Consider the following 16395-nt stretch of genomic DNA (forward strand, 5'->3'; position numbering starts at 1 on the left):
AAGAATCTCAATACCTCGCACTTGCCTTTAGCCCGTCCATTATGTGGTTAAGCATGGCTCCTCTAAAGTGATCTAGATTTTCAAGGAAAGAATATGTAGATATGATCTTCGTATATAGTGCTGTTAGTGAATGTGCAAGGAGTGCAGTGAAATTATACCACAACAGGTATCCGCAACGGCGATACCCTGACCATAAGGTCATTTTGCGAGTTGTCCGTCGTTTTAGAATGACAGTTAGGGTGGACGAATTTAAAAGGGCACATACTAGTGACTAAAATATTTCAAAGTGTATATTAGAAAAAGTGGTGGAAAATCCGCGAATCTCTGTTCGCAAACTGTTAAGGGTATGCCGAATAAGCACAAGAACAGTTTGCCGAGTGCTTCACCGAAATGGTTATCATCTATATCACTTGCAGCGTGTGCATCAGTTTCTCCCCAGGGATTTTCAGCCAAAAGTTAATATTTGCGAAGGTAAGATTATTACTTGGTTAATATGCCAATCAAAATTTGTAGAAAAATTAATTTTAATTTAATGCTTGCTTGTGTGGATTTATTTTTGCGTATTTTATCTAGAATTTCTAGCCCAATTGAGAAGAGACGAGAGATTCTCTGATCGCATATTGTGGTCAGATGTATCGACTTTTACACCGAACGGAGTTTTTAATCCTAAAAATTATGTACATTGGGGCACGGAGAATACTCACGCCGTCAGGGTTGGCGCCTTCCAATTCCGTTGGACAATCAACGTATGGACGAACTTCATCGGAAATAAGGTGGGAGTTTTTCTTAATACTGCATTCTTAAGAAAATCATCTACTAAAACAATTTAATTATTTAAATGAATATCGATTGTATTTTATTTTGATTGGGCCCTTCTTTTCCCCTAAAAGATTATACAGCGGAAGGTATGCTCGGTTTCTTGAGGAGCAATTACCAATGCTACTCGAAGATGTGCCTCTCATTGTGCGAGAAAATATTATTTTCCAACACGATGGGGCTTCTGCACATTTTCATATACGCGTAAGTTCCATATTAGATGCGCAATTTCCGGACAGGTGGATGGGTCGTGGTAGCCCAATCACCTAGCCGCCTCGGTCATCAGATCTGAATACACTCGATTATTTTCTATGGGTCATATAAAAAGGTAAGTTGAGGATAAGCGTGACACCATCAGAAACAGAGGTCCGCAATGCAAAAATCGCGGCATTTAATGTATTGATACTGGATCCAGGAATGGTACACTGACATTCATCGAATCTGCTCGTGAAGAATGGCCTACTAGATTTGTAACTAGCTGGACAGCTTCAGGTCTCTAGTTCTCACCAAAGCGTAAAACGTCACGGTGACGTCAGATGACGTCACGATGACGTATTGGAGTCGTGGTGGGGAGAATAAGGAGAATCTGGTAAATTGCATATACTCGAGTGTAGCGGTTGATCGTCTTACTTTTGTCAAAAGTATATCATCTCGGGATAAAATGGTATAGTAAGAATTTTCTTCTTTCTCTGTCTAATAGCATAAGAGTGAGAGAGAAAGACATATGATACCCCATGTGCCCATTGATTCTGCTCGAGCACGTTTTTGGTATAGTGATAGGAATTTTGGTATACTGATAGAAGCGGTAATAATATAGTAATCAAACGACAGATCAATAAAAAGAAGAGGGCATATTCCAATGAGTGAAGTGTCAAAATGTGCAACTTAACCTCTGTAATTTGTATTAATTTATTAAAATAACTTGTAAGTGATGAACTTTTAATAAAATCATATTAAGTGTTATAAATTTGTATAAAAAATATGTATTTTAGTTTTAACCTATTATTGTGTAACATATGGTGTATAAAAATAACTGAAAATATATATTTTAAATTAAATTTATGTTGTTGATATTTTGTCAAGAATAACACATCATTAACTTTTATATTAATAATAAGGAGCTATATTCTTGAGTCGTAAAGTCCATTGGAGCTTGCAAGTCAACTATGGATCCCAAGCTTACAGCAATAAGATTCTACGAATAAAGAAGATGCAATTCATTATTAAAATAGATAATCGTTAACTCAGATTTTTTTGCAGAAACCTAATATCAATAGTGACAAGCTTTCGTATCTATTTCCAATTGATGATGCTGGAAGAGAACCTCTGAGAGCTCCTGACAGCTCAACTGCCACAGGTCCAAGAAACAGCTATTTACGTAAATCTGTCCAGTGTCATGCAATACATTATCCAGAAGCCATTCTGCTATTATCCAGCTAATGTTTCTACGCAATATAATTAATTACTTATTAATTTTCAAATATACTAAATATGTAAAGAAGAAAAAGCCAATATATTAAAATCCATTTACTTACACTACATCTCATTACGTAACCATGAGTGAATATTGTTGAATGGTGACAGAACAGTTTATAGTTGCAGAATCAGAATACATTCCTGTTGTGGGTAATGTTGCTGGGTCCTTTTGTTCTTTCGCAGTATCCAAAAGCAGCAAATTTGCAATGATTTTACAATTATAGCCTATATTCGAAGAAAACTTTAATACTTAAACTTAAATTGAAGAATATTCAAATGATTAATAGTAACTCCTTACGGATTAAGATATCTTGCATTATTTTCAATTTCTGTTACCAGTGCGTATAGGCAAATTCAGTGGTAAATTGTTATTCTCATCACTTAGAGCTTGTTAATCCTGTAAGTTACGTAGCACTTTAAAGTGGGCAAACAAATCCTTACGCTGCATTATATTAGTCTTCTCTTCCTTCGCTAACTTTTGAAAATTCATATATTACTGTTATCCACGAGTATATTTACCCAGTGGCTGAAAAATATTAGAAAGAGTATGAAAATTCATTCTTAAAAGTAAGCATAAATTATTTCCATATTCATAAAGTTATACATACCTATTCTATTATTTAGCTGGATGTTAGCTGCCACGAAGACATCCATATGCAATGTGCCTGCCCTCCTTCCTTTTTAATCCAGTGTATTATCCTAATAGTTTGCTGCAGGACAGTCTTAAGTCAGAAATAGATTGAAGTGTGATAATTCGGTTCTACTTTCTCTTTACCCTGGCCTACCATGAGGAGATACTCTTTTTTATCTTGATTTTTCATAACGTAAATGATAAATAATTATTCCTGAAATAAAAACGTGCACACACACATATATATATATATATATTATTGTCTTTTCAGATTATATACTCTATTTTTTATCTTATATAATTTATTTTTTTTTTCTTTTTTTCAGTACTCCGAAAATTGATTTACGTTAAATAATATTGGTGGCCCTGAAAAGGGCCGATTTTTGGATCCGACACGTGGCAGAGCACATTCCTTTTTTATACCATGCAATCCGATCCATCTAAAAAAATACCCATTCGAAACCAACAACAGTAAAGCTCATTCAATAATCCGTCCAGTAGCCATTCCGCTCGATCACTTGATTAAGTCGATTAGGTATCGAGTTAGTCAAGTTAGCTAAGAACTCTGGGTCAGACCTAAGGCCTTCCCAGATATTCTTCGCTTGATCGAGAATCGCTGCCCTCGTCCTCGCGCCTGGCTCTATCCATCGTCTGGACATCAATGCCCAGACGTTCTCAATTAAATTGAGATCCGGTGATCGAGCGGGCCAATCCACCACTTCCAACTCCGGGTGTCGCGCAAACCACGCTCGCGTTTCGCGTGAGGTATGGATCGCTGAATTGTCCTGCACAAATCGGATCACCGGTACTTCATCCGCGGGATATACATTACGCACGCTTGGGAGAAAAATTTCTTCCAAGATGCGAATGTATTCCCGGGAATTCATACGTGGAGAAATCTCCACAAGATCACCGATATGTTCACCGGAAATCCAGCCCCATACGCCACACGATACGCGTCCAGACCGATGAGTCTGGAAGACGTGGTTTGGCTGCAACCGGGTATCGTTCGGGCGCCACACGTGCAAGGCCTGAGCCTGAGAGGGCAACGATATGAAAACCTTTTCATCGGTCCATATCGTAGCCTTCCAATCTGCACGGCTCCGCGAAAGATTCGCGAGGGCATAGCCAACTCTCTGCTCACGGTGAGCAGGAGTTAATGGGATTTTACGCGCTGGACGACGGCAGTGAATACCTGCAGAGTGTAAACGCCGCAGGCCGGTGGTCACTGAAGCTGGATAATCTATCTCCTCCACTATGTCGCTGACACTAGCGAAGGGATCTTCTTCGATCCTGCTCAGCAGCTGCTGGTCATCGATCTCCGAAGTCCTTTTCTGCCCTCTGTTCTCCGCTCTCCGGTCACGCAGTGCGTGGTCTCCGCCTTCGCGGTACCGACGTATCCAGCGCCTGACGGTGGTCTCGTGTGCCCCGCAGAGTACAGCGATCTCACTCGCGCTTTTCCCGCACTCAAAATAGCCAATGGCTCTTCCTCTGGTAGCCTCACTATGCTGTGACATCGTCGACGTATCCAATAGATATGAATGTTATAACAAATTAACGTTATTATCGATACTTCTAATTCAATAATCGAGGCATTATTCACTTTTATCTATAATAACGTTAATTTGTTATAACATTCATATCTATTGGATACGTCGACGATGTCACAGCATAGTGAGGCTACCAGAGGAAGAGCCATTGGCTATTTTGAGTGCGGGAAAAGCGCGAGTGAGATCGCTGTACTCTGCGGGGCACACGAGACCACCGTCAGGCGCTGGATACGTCGGTACCGCGAAGGCGGAGACCACGCACTGCGTGACCGGAGAGCGGAGAACAGAGGGCAGAAAAGGACTTCGGAGATCGATGACCAGCAGCTGCTGAGCAGGATCGAAGAAGATCCCTTCGCTAGTGTCAGCGACATAGTGGAGGAGATAGATTATCCAGCTTCAGTGACCACCGGCCTGCGGCGTTTACACTCTGCAGGTATTCACTGCCGTCGTCCAGCGCGTAAAATCCCATTAACTCCTGCTCACCGTGAGCAGAGAGTTGGCTATGCCCTCGCGAATCTTTCGCGGAGCCGTGCAGATTGGAAGGCTACGATATGGACCGATGAAAAGGTTTTCATATCGTTGCCCTCTCAGGCTCAGGCCTTGCACGTGTGGCGCCCGAACGATACCCGGTTGCAGCCAAACCACGTCTTCCAGACTCATCGGTCTGGACGCGTATCGTGTGGCGTATGGGGCTGGATTTCCGGTGAACATATCGGTGATCTTGTGGAGATTTCTCCACGTATGAATTCCCGGGAATACATTCGCATCTTGGAAGAAATTTTTCTCCCAAGCGTGCGTAATGTATATCCCGCGGATGAAGTACCGGTGATCCGATTTGTGCAGGACAATTCAGCGATCCATACCTCACGCGAAACGCGAGCGTGGTTTGCGCGACACCCGGAGTTGGAAGTGGTGGATTGGCCCGCTCGATCACCGGATCTCAATTTAATTGAGAACGTCTGGGCATTGATGTCCAGACGATGGATAGAGCCAGGCGCGAGGACGAGGGCAGCGATTCTCGATCAAGCGAAGAATATCTGGGAAGGCCTTAGGTCTGACCCAGAGTTCTTAGCTAACTTGACTAACTCGATACCTAATCGACTTAATCAAGTGATCGAGCGGAATGGCTACTGGACGGATTATTGAATGAGCTTTACTGTTGTTGGTTTCGAATGGGTATTTTTTTAGATGGATCGGATTGCATGGTATAAAAAAGGAATGTGCTCTGCCACGTGTCGGATCCAAAAATCGGCCCTTTTCAGGGCCACCAATATTATTTAACGTAAATCAATTTTCGGAGTACTGAAAAAAAGAAAAAAAAAATAAATTATATAAGATAAAAAATAGAGTATATAATCTGAAAAGACAATAATATATATATATATATATGTGTGTGTGCACGTTTTTATTTCAGGAATAATTATTTATCATTTACGTTATGAAAAATCAAGATAAAAAAGAGTATCTCCTCATGGTAGGCCAGGGTAAAGAGAAAGTAGAACCGAATTATCACACTTCAATCTATTTCTGACTTAAGACTGTCCTGCAGCAAACTATTAGGATAATACACTGGATTAAAAAGGAAGGAGGGCAGGCACATTGCATATGGATGTCTTCGTGGCAGCTAACATCCAGCTAAATAATAGAATAGGTATGTATAACTTTATGAATATGGAAATAATTTATGCTTACTTTTAAGAATGAATTTTCATACTCTTTCTAATATTTTTCAGCCACTGGGTAAATATACTCGTGGATAACAGTAATATATGAATTTTCAAAAGTTAGCGAAGGAAGAGAAGACTAATATAATGCAGCGTAAGGATTTGTTTGCCCACTTTAAAGTGCTACGTAACTTACAGGATTAACAAGCTCTAAGTGATGAGAATAACAATTTACCACTGAATTTGCCTATACGCACTGGTAACAGAAATTGAAAATAATGCAAGATATCTTAATCCGTAAGGAGTTACTATTAATCATTTGAATATTCTTCAATTTAAGTTTAAGTATTAAAGTTTTCTTCGAATATAGGCTATAATTGTAAAATCATTGCAAATTTGCTGCTTTTGGATACTGCGAAAGAACAAAAGGACCCAGCAACATTACCCACAACAGGAATGTATTCTGATTCTGCAACTATAAACTGTTCTGTCACCATTCAACAATATTCACTCATGGTTACGTAATGAGATGTAGTGTAAGTAAATGGATTTTAATATATTGGCTTTTTCTTCTTTACATATTTAGTATATTTGAAAATTAATAAGTAATTAATTATATTGCGTAGAAACATTAGCTGGATAATAGCAGAATGGCTTCTGGATAATGTATTGCATGACACTGGACAGATTTACGTAAATAGCTGTTTCTTGGACCTGTGGCAGTTGAGCTGTCAGGAGCTCTCAGAGGTTCTCTTCCAGCATCATCAATTGGAAATAGATACGAAAGCTTGTCACTATTGATATTAGGTTTCTGCAAAAAAATCTGAGTTAACGATTATCTATTTTAATAATGAATTGCATCTTCTTTATTCGTAGAATCTTATTGCTGTAAGCTTGGGATCCATAGTTGACTTGCAAGCTCCAATGGACTTTACGACTCAAGAATATAGCTCCTTATTATTAATATAAAAGTTAATGATGTGTTATTCTTGACAAAATATCAACAACATAAATTTAATTTAAAATATATATTTTCAGTTATTTTTATACACCATATGTTACACAATAATAGGTTAAAACTAAAATACATATTTTTTATACAAATTTATAACACTTAATATGATTTTATTAAAAGTTCATCACTTACAAGTTATTTTAATAAATTAATACAAATTACAGAGGTTAAGTTGCACATTTTGACACTTCACTCATTGGAATATGCCCTCTTCTTTTTATTGATCTGTCGTTTGATTACTATATTATTACCGCTTCTATCAGTATACCAAAATTCCTATCACTATACCAAAAACGTGCTCGAGCAGAATCAATGGGCACATGGGGTATCATATGTCTTTCTCTCTCACTCTTATGCTATTAGACAGAGAAAGAAGAAAATTCTTACTATACCATTTTATCCCGAGATGATATACTTTTGACAAAAGTAAGACGATCAACCGCTACACTAGAGTATATGCAATTTACCAGATTCTCCTTATTCTCCCCACCACGACTCCAATACGTCATCGTGACGTCATCTGACGTCACCGTGACGTTTTACGCTTTGGTGAGAACTAGAGACCTGAAGCTGTCCAGCTAGTTACAAATCTAGTAGGCCATTCTTCACGAGCAGATTCGATGAATGTCAGTGTACACCGCGTAACGCGCGACATTGCTCGAAGAGCCGAACTCTGCGTTAAACAACAAAGTGGGAGGCATTTCGAGCAATTAGAAATGCTAATTGCACAGTGGACTAGGCCTACCAGGGATACCACTTAAAAAAAATGCGCTTGGCTATCTACCGCAAGGTGGCAAGAAAATGATAGTAACCGCGAAAACTTAGAATAAAATTGATGTTAATATAATGATAGAGCGTCACAGCAAGTGCAAGAGAGAGAGAGAGAGAGAGTGAGAGGGGGACGGGAAGGACAACGTCGAGTGACTTAGAGAAAGTTTCAGGAGTGACAGAGATGCAGCGATGCGCCTATCAACGTAATAGCGTATAGTTCTCTCTCACTCTGTACAGCTTCTCTCCCTTTCTATTCTTTGTCAATTAGCGCTTTACCTTTCGCGACCCCGCCCTGCCTCTCCATAACTGATTCTAGCATGCATTCTACGCTGGGGCGGCTTAAGTGCCTCATCCTGTATATATACATTGAAGTATTCTAGTAGGAATGAATAGATTACGAACTAAAAGAAATTATCTAATTACAATAAAAACTTCTAATATGGCTGCTGCAATCTATATCATGATTGACAGATTTTCCTGCCTAGGCAGTAAGGAGTCCTTAGCTAAGCAGCTCGTTAAGGAGGTTGATTCCATACGTCTAAAGTCAAAAGAGATTTATCGTAGACTCTCTACTGACTAAAGTAGTAAGAGATTAGATTTGGCAACGTTGCTTCTGTCATAGACAACAGGTGATCGCCAGTTTTACAAAATAATATTATTTGCAAGTTTTCTGGCTTTCAATTATTTATAGGTATAGGTATTTATGTTGCAATATAGTTTTAATTTTAAAATATTCCAAAGGCATCCAAAAATGTTTAAAAATAAGGCATTATACATGCATTATGTTTCAGGAATAATAAAATGTTTATTAGATATTTAATAAATTATTGTTCAGGTTCTTATTTTGCTTTTATTGTTAAATAACCATCAACTCAAATTCCCTTTCATGTATTCTGCATAGATGAATGCTTTTCAAAGAACGCGGGCTACGACGATTGCGACGTTGCCACTATTTCATTTAATGGAGGTTGACGTTATAAAAAACAGCAGTTTCCCGAAGAAAATTTTTGATTTATTGATGGTACAGTTACCAAATCGATATGTTTCAATCTGTCATGTAATCATTAGATACTTATTAACTTTTTTTAAGAGTTTCACACGTTTCTGTTCGTTAATCTTCGCGTATTTTAAGTATGAAGAGAGAAAAAATTTGCCTGCCCATAAGATTACATGTTAAATCGTAACAAATTATTTTATTTATATCTAATTGTATAAGTATCCAAACAATCTAAAAATTAATATAGTGACTTTTCTAATACTACTAAGCTTATACAAAGTTTTGTATCAACATTTGTTCGTTAATTCTAAATCGGACCAACCTCCTTAAGAACCGACTATGAATACGGCCGTTAGAGCTTAAAAACAAAATTATAAATTTCATATTTTTACAATGCATCCATTGCATCAAAGTTAACTTGTAATTCAATAGACATAATATATCCAATAGGTAGAAAATGTAATGAATTAAATAATATTCTTAACACATTTATTCAATGTTTATCAATAACCCGCGTAAAAAAATTCAGTCTTAGAAAGATCTTGATGGTGAATTGCACGATATTTGTAAGATCTTTGAAAGATCTTACATTCGTATTTCATGAAGCCTTGCTTTCGTCGATTAATAAGAAAAATTGTATGCTCTTTCTAAGATCTTTCAAATATCTTTCAAAAAAAAATGGCGTTTTGGATTTTCAAAGATAATTTCAATGATGATTTCAAAGATATTTTCAAAGATGTTTTCCAAGACGGTTTCAATGATAGTTTCAAAGATTTTTTGGTAAAATTTGTAATTGGTAACCTGAGTTAACAGCGAATATAGAGTATTCGATTCAATTGCCGATACTAAAGATGCATTTTAAAAAATGCAAAAAATGGATTATAATTAATTAATTAATTTATTTATTTATTTATTTATTTACTTTAATATATTACCTAATATAATTATAGATTAACAGTTATCTATCAAGAGACACGGTAGTGTCTCGACGGCAAGTACATAAAAATAGGTATAGGGTGGAACGTTAACGCCACACTTCCTTTAAACGGGTTATTCCTGAGACTTTTCTAAGGAAAACGCCGTTGGCCGCTTTAAAATCTAGCCACTGGTTAAGGAGATATTAAAGATTAAATTTTGTATGCAATTATTGATTTTACATATGATTGCAGTAGTATTGGTATGTACGTGTGGCAAGTGCAAGTATAAGAGAGAAGTTGCTGCTATGACGTTTCACTCTCCCCTTTTATTGATTTTTTCGGAATCGTTGGGAAGTTGCTGCCGGTTAGCTGTTTTGCTTTTTTATTGATTAGCTGGAAATTTTGAGATTTAATTCGCGTTCTAATGCAGAAACTAATGCGTACGCGCAATTTACCTACGGAGAATTTTGGTTAACTGCTATTGTGTGCGTCCCCATACCATTTAATTTACGATGCCAAATAATTAATGGGCAAATCGAGATAATGTAAATTAAATTCTATGAGGATTGAACACTTTAAACCAAGACTATGCTCCAGTCAATGAGCGCTCAGCTGTGCATATCTGTCGATCATTGACTGTTAGCGAGAGAAAGAAGCTATAGCCGAATAGTCGCGTCGTTGACGGTTAGCCTAATAAATGAAAAGATTGCGTAATCAAATGTTTATTTACTTGATTTTATGGAGCAGCTTCAAGGATGGGCAGCATTGTAGAAGTGCTCCATATGGCCACCTTCAGAATCGATGCACGCCCTTGCTCGTCGGAGAAGATTTGCTTGGACAGTGGCTACCATCTCAGGTGTGATATCCGTGATAGCCACATCCAATCGCGCTGCTAGTTCTTCCTGATTCCGCATTAGATGTCTTCCCGTGTAGACCTTTTCTTTCAAGGCCCTCAAAAGAAGAAATCTAATGGATTCAGATCAGGAGATCTAGCAGGCCAAGGGATGGGACCACCACGGCCGATCCATTTGCCGTGAAACTTGCGGTGCAGCACGCCTTTCGCAGTGGCCGCGTTATGCGGAGCTGCTCCGTCGTGCTGGAACCACATTTTCTGTCGAATTTCTAGAGGAACATCTTCAAGACCTATCTTCTCCGACGAGCAAGGGCGGGCATCGATGCTGAAGGTGGCCATATGGAACACATTTACAATGCTGCCCATCCTTGAAGTTGCTCCATAAAATCAAATAAATAAACAATTGATTACGCAATCTTCTCATTTATAAGGCTAACCGTCAACGACGCGACTATTCGGCTATAGCTTCTTTCTCTCGCTAACAGTCAATGATCGACAGATATGCACAACTGAGCGCTCATTGACTGGAGCATAGTCTTGGTTTAAAGTGTTCAATCCTCAAAGAATTTAATTTACATTATCTCGATTTGCCCATTAATTATTTGGCATCATAAATTAAATAGTATGGGGACGCACACAATAACAGTTAACCAAGATTCTCCGTAGATAAATTACGCGTACGCGTTAGTTTCTGCGCGAGAACGCGAATTAAATCTCAAAATTTCCAGCTAATCAATAAAAAAGCAAAACAGCTAACCGGCAGCAACTTCTCAACGATTCCGAAAAAATCAATAAAAGGGAAGAGTGAAACGTCATAGCAGCAACTTCTCTCTTATACTTGCACTTGCCACACGTACATACCAATACTACTGCAATCATATGTAAAATTAATAATTGTATACAAAATTTAATCTTTAATATCTCCTTAACCAGTGGCTAGATTTTAAAACGGCCAACGGCGTTTTCCTTAGAAAAGTCTCAGGAATAACCCGTTTAAAGGAAGTGCGGCGTTAACGTTCCACCTTGTAGACGTATCTATACCGCCGTCGAGGCACTACTGTATCTTATACAGCAAGTTTGGCCGTCTCAATTTTTAAATCGATTTTTCTCCGTGAATGATACACTGTCATGGTTCAAGTAAAGCTTTTCTTAAAATAGTTTTGAACAAGCTTTCATTTGAGCCAATGAACATCAAAATCGATTCACGCAATCCAGAGATATCATACTCAGCTATATATTGTAACGTGGTAGAAACCCGTTACAGAAACATGCTTATTTTTTAGTTCTTTCGTCTCTCCCCCTTAGTGCCTCCCCTACCCCTGAATATGTATGTGAGTGAGTGAGTGAGAAAGGATGAACCTCCTGTGCGATGGTAATGTAGTTACTCGCTTAAAGGATATTGTAATTGCGATCCGCGGGAGGAGAGTAAATGTTTTTAGGAAATGGTATGATTGAGGATTGAGCGAATGTTAGTAGGTTGTAGTTTATTTAGAGTTAAATATATTATTTCCAATGCTAAAATTATAAGTATCTTAGAAGTAGGATCCTTTGCTCCAACAAGAGCTTGAAAACTGTTGTCCCTCTATCCTTCTCTAACCCATGCTAAATCCACATAAGTCTTTCTCCTTCGCACCCATTGTACCGTTCGTGTATGTTTACGCGTCGCCCTATCCTTCCCCTTACCGCGCTTCGCGCCGCGAGCGCCAAGCAGCGTAGTCCTCGATTCCCCTTACCGCGCTTCGCGCCGCGGGCGCCTAGCAGCGAGTCCCACCCCCTCTCCTTACCGCGCTGACGCCTCACGCGCCTAGCTGCGTTCTCCCCTGCCCACACCACTACCGACCAACTGTTGCCGGCCCCACACCGCATCGCCCCGCCGCAGGACTATGAAGCGCTAACGTCGTCTGCTACTGAGGACGACCACGCAGGATCTTCGCGCAGGTTCTAGCCAGCCAGCTAGCATGTAAAGCATAGGAATAATTAGCCGGAACGGCGAGAACTATGGATCGCGGATCCATACCTAATCATTGATTGGTCCCTGGATCCCGATCGTACCTATGCCTATTTCGAACCCCCGGAATGAGGGGAATGGCACTGAGAATAAGGGAATAAGTCAGTGATGATAGAAAGCGGATATTCGTTCCCCCCACTATGCAACCTTGGGCTCACTACGACTCCGAAAGCCTTCTGGAAATTCTGGCATGCGTGAGACATCCCCACTCGTGTCCCTTCTTACTGATCACATGACATATACCATCACAGCGATGCATACGTATCTCGGCTTCCGTCGCTTGACTTCGGCAAGCTTCGTTGAACGTAGAGTACGAAAGAGAGCGGTATACTTTTCTCGGACCTCTCTTTCTCGCGCTCGATCTTCGTTCGTTTAGCCAACGAGCAAAGCCGTGCTAGCGGAAGCAAATTAAGAAATGTCTTTTCTGGCAGCTATGATAAAAAGGCTGGTCACGTTGAATGAATATTAAAATAATATTTATAAGTAGCCATTAACTTATTAGATTTTATAATAAATAAGGAAATGCGATGATTTTACGTAACATTGATCAATTTAGTTGAGTCTCATATGTTACGTATTATTGTTAAAAATATTTCATTTTCTTAATTTATTATTTAATCTAGTAGATTAATGGTAATAAAAAAAAAAATTCAATATGAAAACAAAATTTAAAAATAATTGCACGAGTCTTCGGGAATCGAACCCGAGCCCGCGACAACAGCAGGCAATCGCCTTACCATCTACGCTATGGCACTTACTTGGCAGCTTAGAAGCAAAGTCGCAAGTCGCTTATTAAAGCGATGGAACCTTTCTCTATTAAGTTTAATTTCCAGAAGAAAGTATTAATTATAATCTTATATTTATTTACTTCGTATGTCTTTTCATAATAAAAAAAAATATATTTTTTTTACATATTTCTAAACATTAATGACTTTAACAGCTGTATCGTCAAAAAATGACTTTAACATTGCGGAGAACATTTTTGAAAGCTGCAGAATTAAAAATAAATAACCAAAGAATCGTATTTGGTATTTAATATGTCATTTCTATTGCAATCTATTTAATTTGAAATATCTCATAAATAGAAAAACGTTTAATCCTTCTTAACAAGTAAAAGCACGTGGCTGACAGAGATTAAGTCGATATTTATAACAGATAATACATGAAAATAAACAAATAAATAAATAAATTTGTTGGAAAATGCAAAAAAATCGATCACAATTTATTTATTAATTTGTTTATTTTCATATATTATCTATTATAAATATCGACTTAATCTCTGTCAGCCACGTGCTAATACTTGTTAAGAACGATTAATCTTTTTTCTATTTATGAGGTATTTCAAATTAAAAAGGTTGCAATAGAAATGATATATTAAATACCAAATACGATTCTTGGTTTACTTATTTTTAATTCCGCAGCTTTCAAAAATGTTCTCCGCAATGTTAGAGTCACTTTTTGAAGCTACAGTTGTTAAAGTCATTAATGTTTAGAAATATGTAAAAAAAATATTTTATTTTATTATGAAAAGACATACGAAGTAAATAAATATAAGATTATAATTAATACTTTATTCTGAAAATTAAACTTAATAGAGAAAGGTTCCATCGCTTTAATAAGCGACTTGCGACTTTGCTTCTAAGCTGCCAAATAAGTGCCATAGCGTAGATGGTAAGGCGATTGCCCGCTGTTATCACGGGCTCGGGTTCGATTCCCGAAGACTCGTGCAATTTTTTTAAATTTTGTTTTCATAATGAATTTTTTTTTTATTACCATTAATCTACTAGATTAAATAATAAATAAAGGAAATGAAATATTTTTTACAATAATACGTATCATATGAGTCTCAACAAAATTGATCAATGTTACGTAAAATCATCGCATTTCCTTATTTATTATAAAATCTAATAAGTTAATGGCTGCTTATAAATATTATTTTAATATTCATTCAACGTGGCCAGCTTTTTTATCATAGCTGCCAGAAAAGACATTTCTTAATTTGCTTTGGCTAGCACGGCTTTGCTCGTTGGCTAAACGAACGAAGATCGAGCGCGAGAAAGAGAGGTCCGAGAAAAGTATACAGCTCTCTTTCGTACTGTACGTTCAACGAACCTTGCCGAAGTCAAGCGACGGAAGCCGAGACACGTATGCATCGCTGTGATGGTATATGTGATCAGCGAGAAGGGACACGAGTGGGGATGTCTCACGCAAGCCAGAATTTCCAGAAGGCTTTCGGAGTCGTAGTGAGCCTATGGTTGCATAGTGGGGGGAATGAATACCCGCTTTCTATCATCACTGGAATAAGTGTCAAATTGGACTACACCTTGTTCTGCTTTCGAAGCATTCGTACGTGTTTTGTACAGTGGATTGGGTCGTCGTTGCTGTGATTGAAACCAGAGATGAAACGGGAGATTGCTCAAGCGAGGTCCCGAGGCAATCCCTACCGGTAGGCGGCGCTGGTGTTGGCAAACGCGTCTCAGGTCCATCTAACCCCTAACGCCATCTATCGGAAGAGATCACGAAGCACGAGCGTTAAGCTTAGAATAGGGTAAAACAGATATGCATTGTTGCCAGAAAGCGGACTAAAGAGAGAGCGGAGATATTTTCTCGGACCTCTCTGTCTTTCTCGCTGTTAGCGTCTAGCAGAAGAGTCGAAGCAAAATCTTTCCGTTTCGCTTTGCCGAAAATCTACCAATATTCGATATCATTTACATTTGCAGCCCAATGCCTTTATACATGATTTTTTCAGCATATTTATTTATGAGCATTGACTTATTTAAATCAATAATAAATTAAGGAAATGCGTATTTGATATATAATAATTATTTTAACTATAATTTCATCGTTATATTTCGCTTATTTCCGTAAAATCTGCATTTCTTTAGTTTATTATTGATTATTGTAAGTCAATGGCCTTTAAAAAAAATTTAATCTTAAAAAAAAAAGAAAAGTACCGATCAGGAATCGAACCCGGACCCACGTATCGCCACGCGATTACCTTACCGCCTAGACCACGAGGCTTCTTCAGTGCACCGTAAACAGATAGTCTTCTTAAGGGCTTGAAATCTTCTTTTAAACCATATAAATAAACGAGCAACCGACAGCTTTATTCATTATTATTCTTTTATAATGGTACACAAATTAAGGAATAATTATATTTTGAATAGTTTTCAACAGCTTTTCCAATAGCCAAGAACGAAGATAAATAATCAACGCTTGCAGTTTCGGTTCTTGGTTATTGGAAAAGCTTTTGAAAACTATTCATTATATAATTATTCTTTAATTTGTGTACCATTATGATAGAATAATAATGAATAAAGCTGTCGGTTGCTCGTTTATTTATATGGTTCAATAGAAGATTTCAAGTTCTTAAGAAGACTATCTGTTTACGGTGCACTGAAGAAGCCTCGTGGTCTAGGCGGTAAGGTAATCGCGTGGCGATACGTGGGTCCGGGTTCGATTCCTGATCGGTACTTTTCTTTTTTTTTTAAGATTAAATTTTTTTTAAAGGCCATTGACTTACAATAATCAATAATAAACTAAAGAAATGCAGATTTTACGGAAATAAGCGAAATATAACGATGAAATTATAGTTAAAATAATTATTATATATCAAATACGCATTTCCTTAATTTATTATTGATTTAAATAAGTCAATGCTCATAAATAAATATGCTGAAAAAATCATGTATAAAGG

At 37.9% G+C, this 16395-nt stretch overlaps 1 protein-coding gene and 2 long non-coding RNA genes across 3 annotated transcripts in view; 1 reads left to right on the forward strand and 2 right to left on the reverse strand.

Annotated features, from left to right (window-relative positions):
• Nucleotides 1-16395, reverse strand: part of LOC136779621 (leucine-rich repeat-containing protein let-4) — a 1178420-nt gene that overhangs the window by 1012466 nt on the left and 149559 nt on the right. The window lies entirely within an intron of this gene.
• LOC136774291 (uncharacterized) lies at nt 1901-2459 on the reverse strand. Its single transcript, XR_010822772.1, has 3 exons — nt 2352-2459; nt 2081-2261; nt 1901-2011 (listed from the first exon to the last, which is right to left on the reverse strand). It is a non-coding gene; the product is annotated as an uncharacterized lncRNA (long non-coding RNA).
• Nucleotides 6566-7124, forward strand: LOC136774276 (uncharacterized). Its single transcript, XR_010822767.1, has 3 exons — nt 6566-6673; nt 6764-6944; nt 7014-7124. It is a non-coding gene; the product is annotated as an uncharacterized lncRNA (long non-coding RNA).

Source organism: Prorops nasuta, unplaced genomic scaffold (assembly GCF_024137725.1).
Source record: "Prorops nasuta isolate Cenicafe-Biocafe unplaced genomic scaffold, Cenicafe_Pnas_1.2 PNAS00001, whole genome shotgun sequence".
Classification (NCBI taxonomy): domain Eukaryota; kingdom Metazoa; phylum Arthropoda; class Insecta; order Hymenoptera; family Bethylidae; genus Prorops; species Prorops nasuta.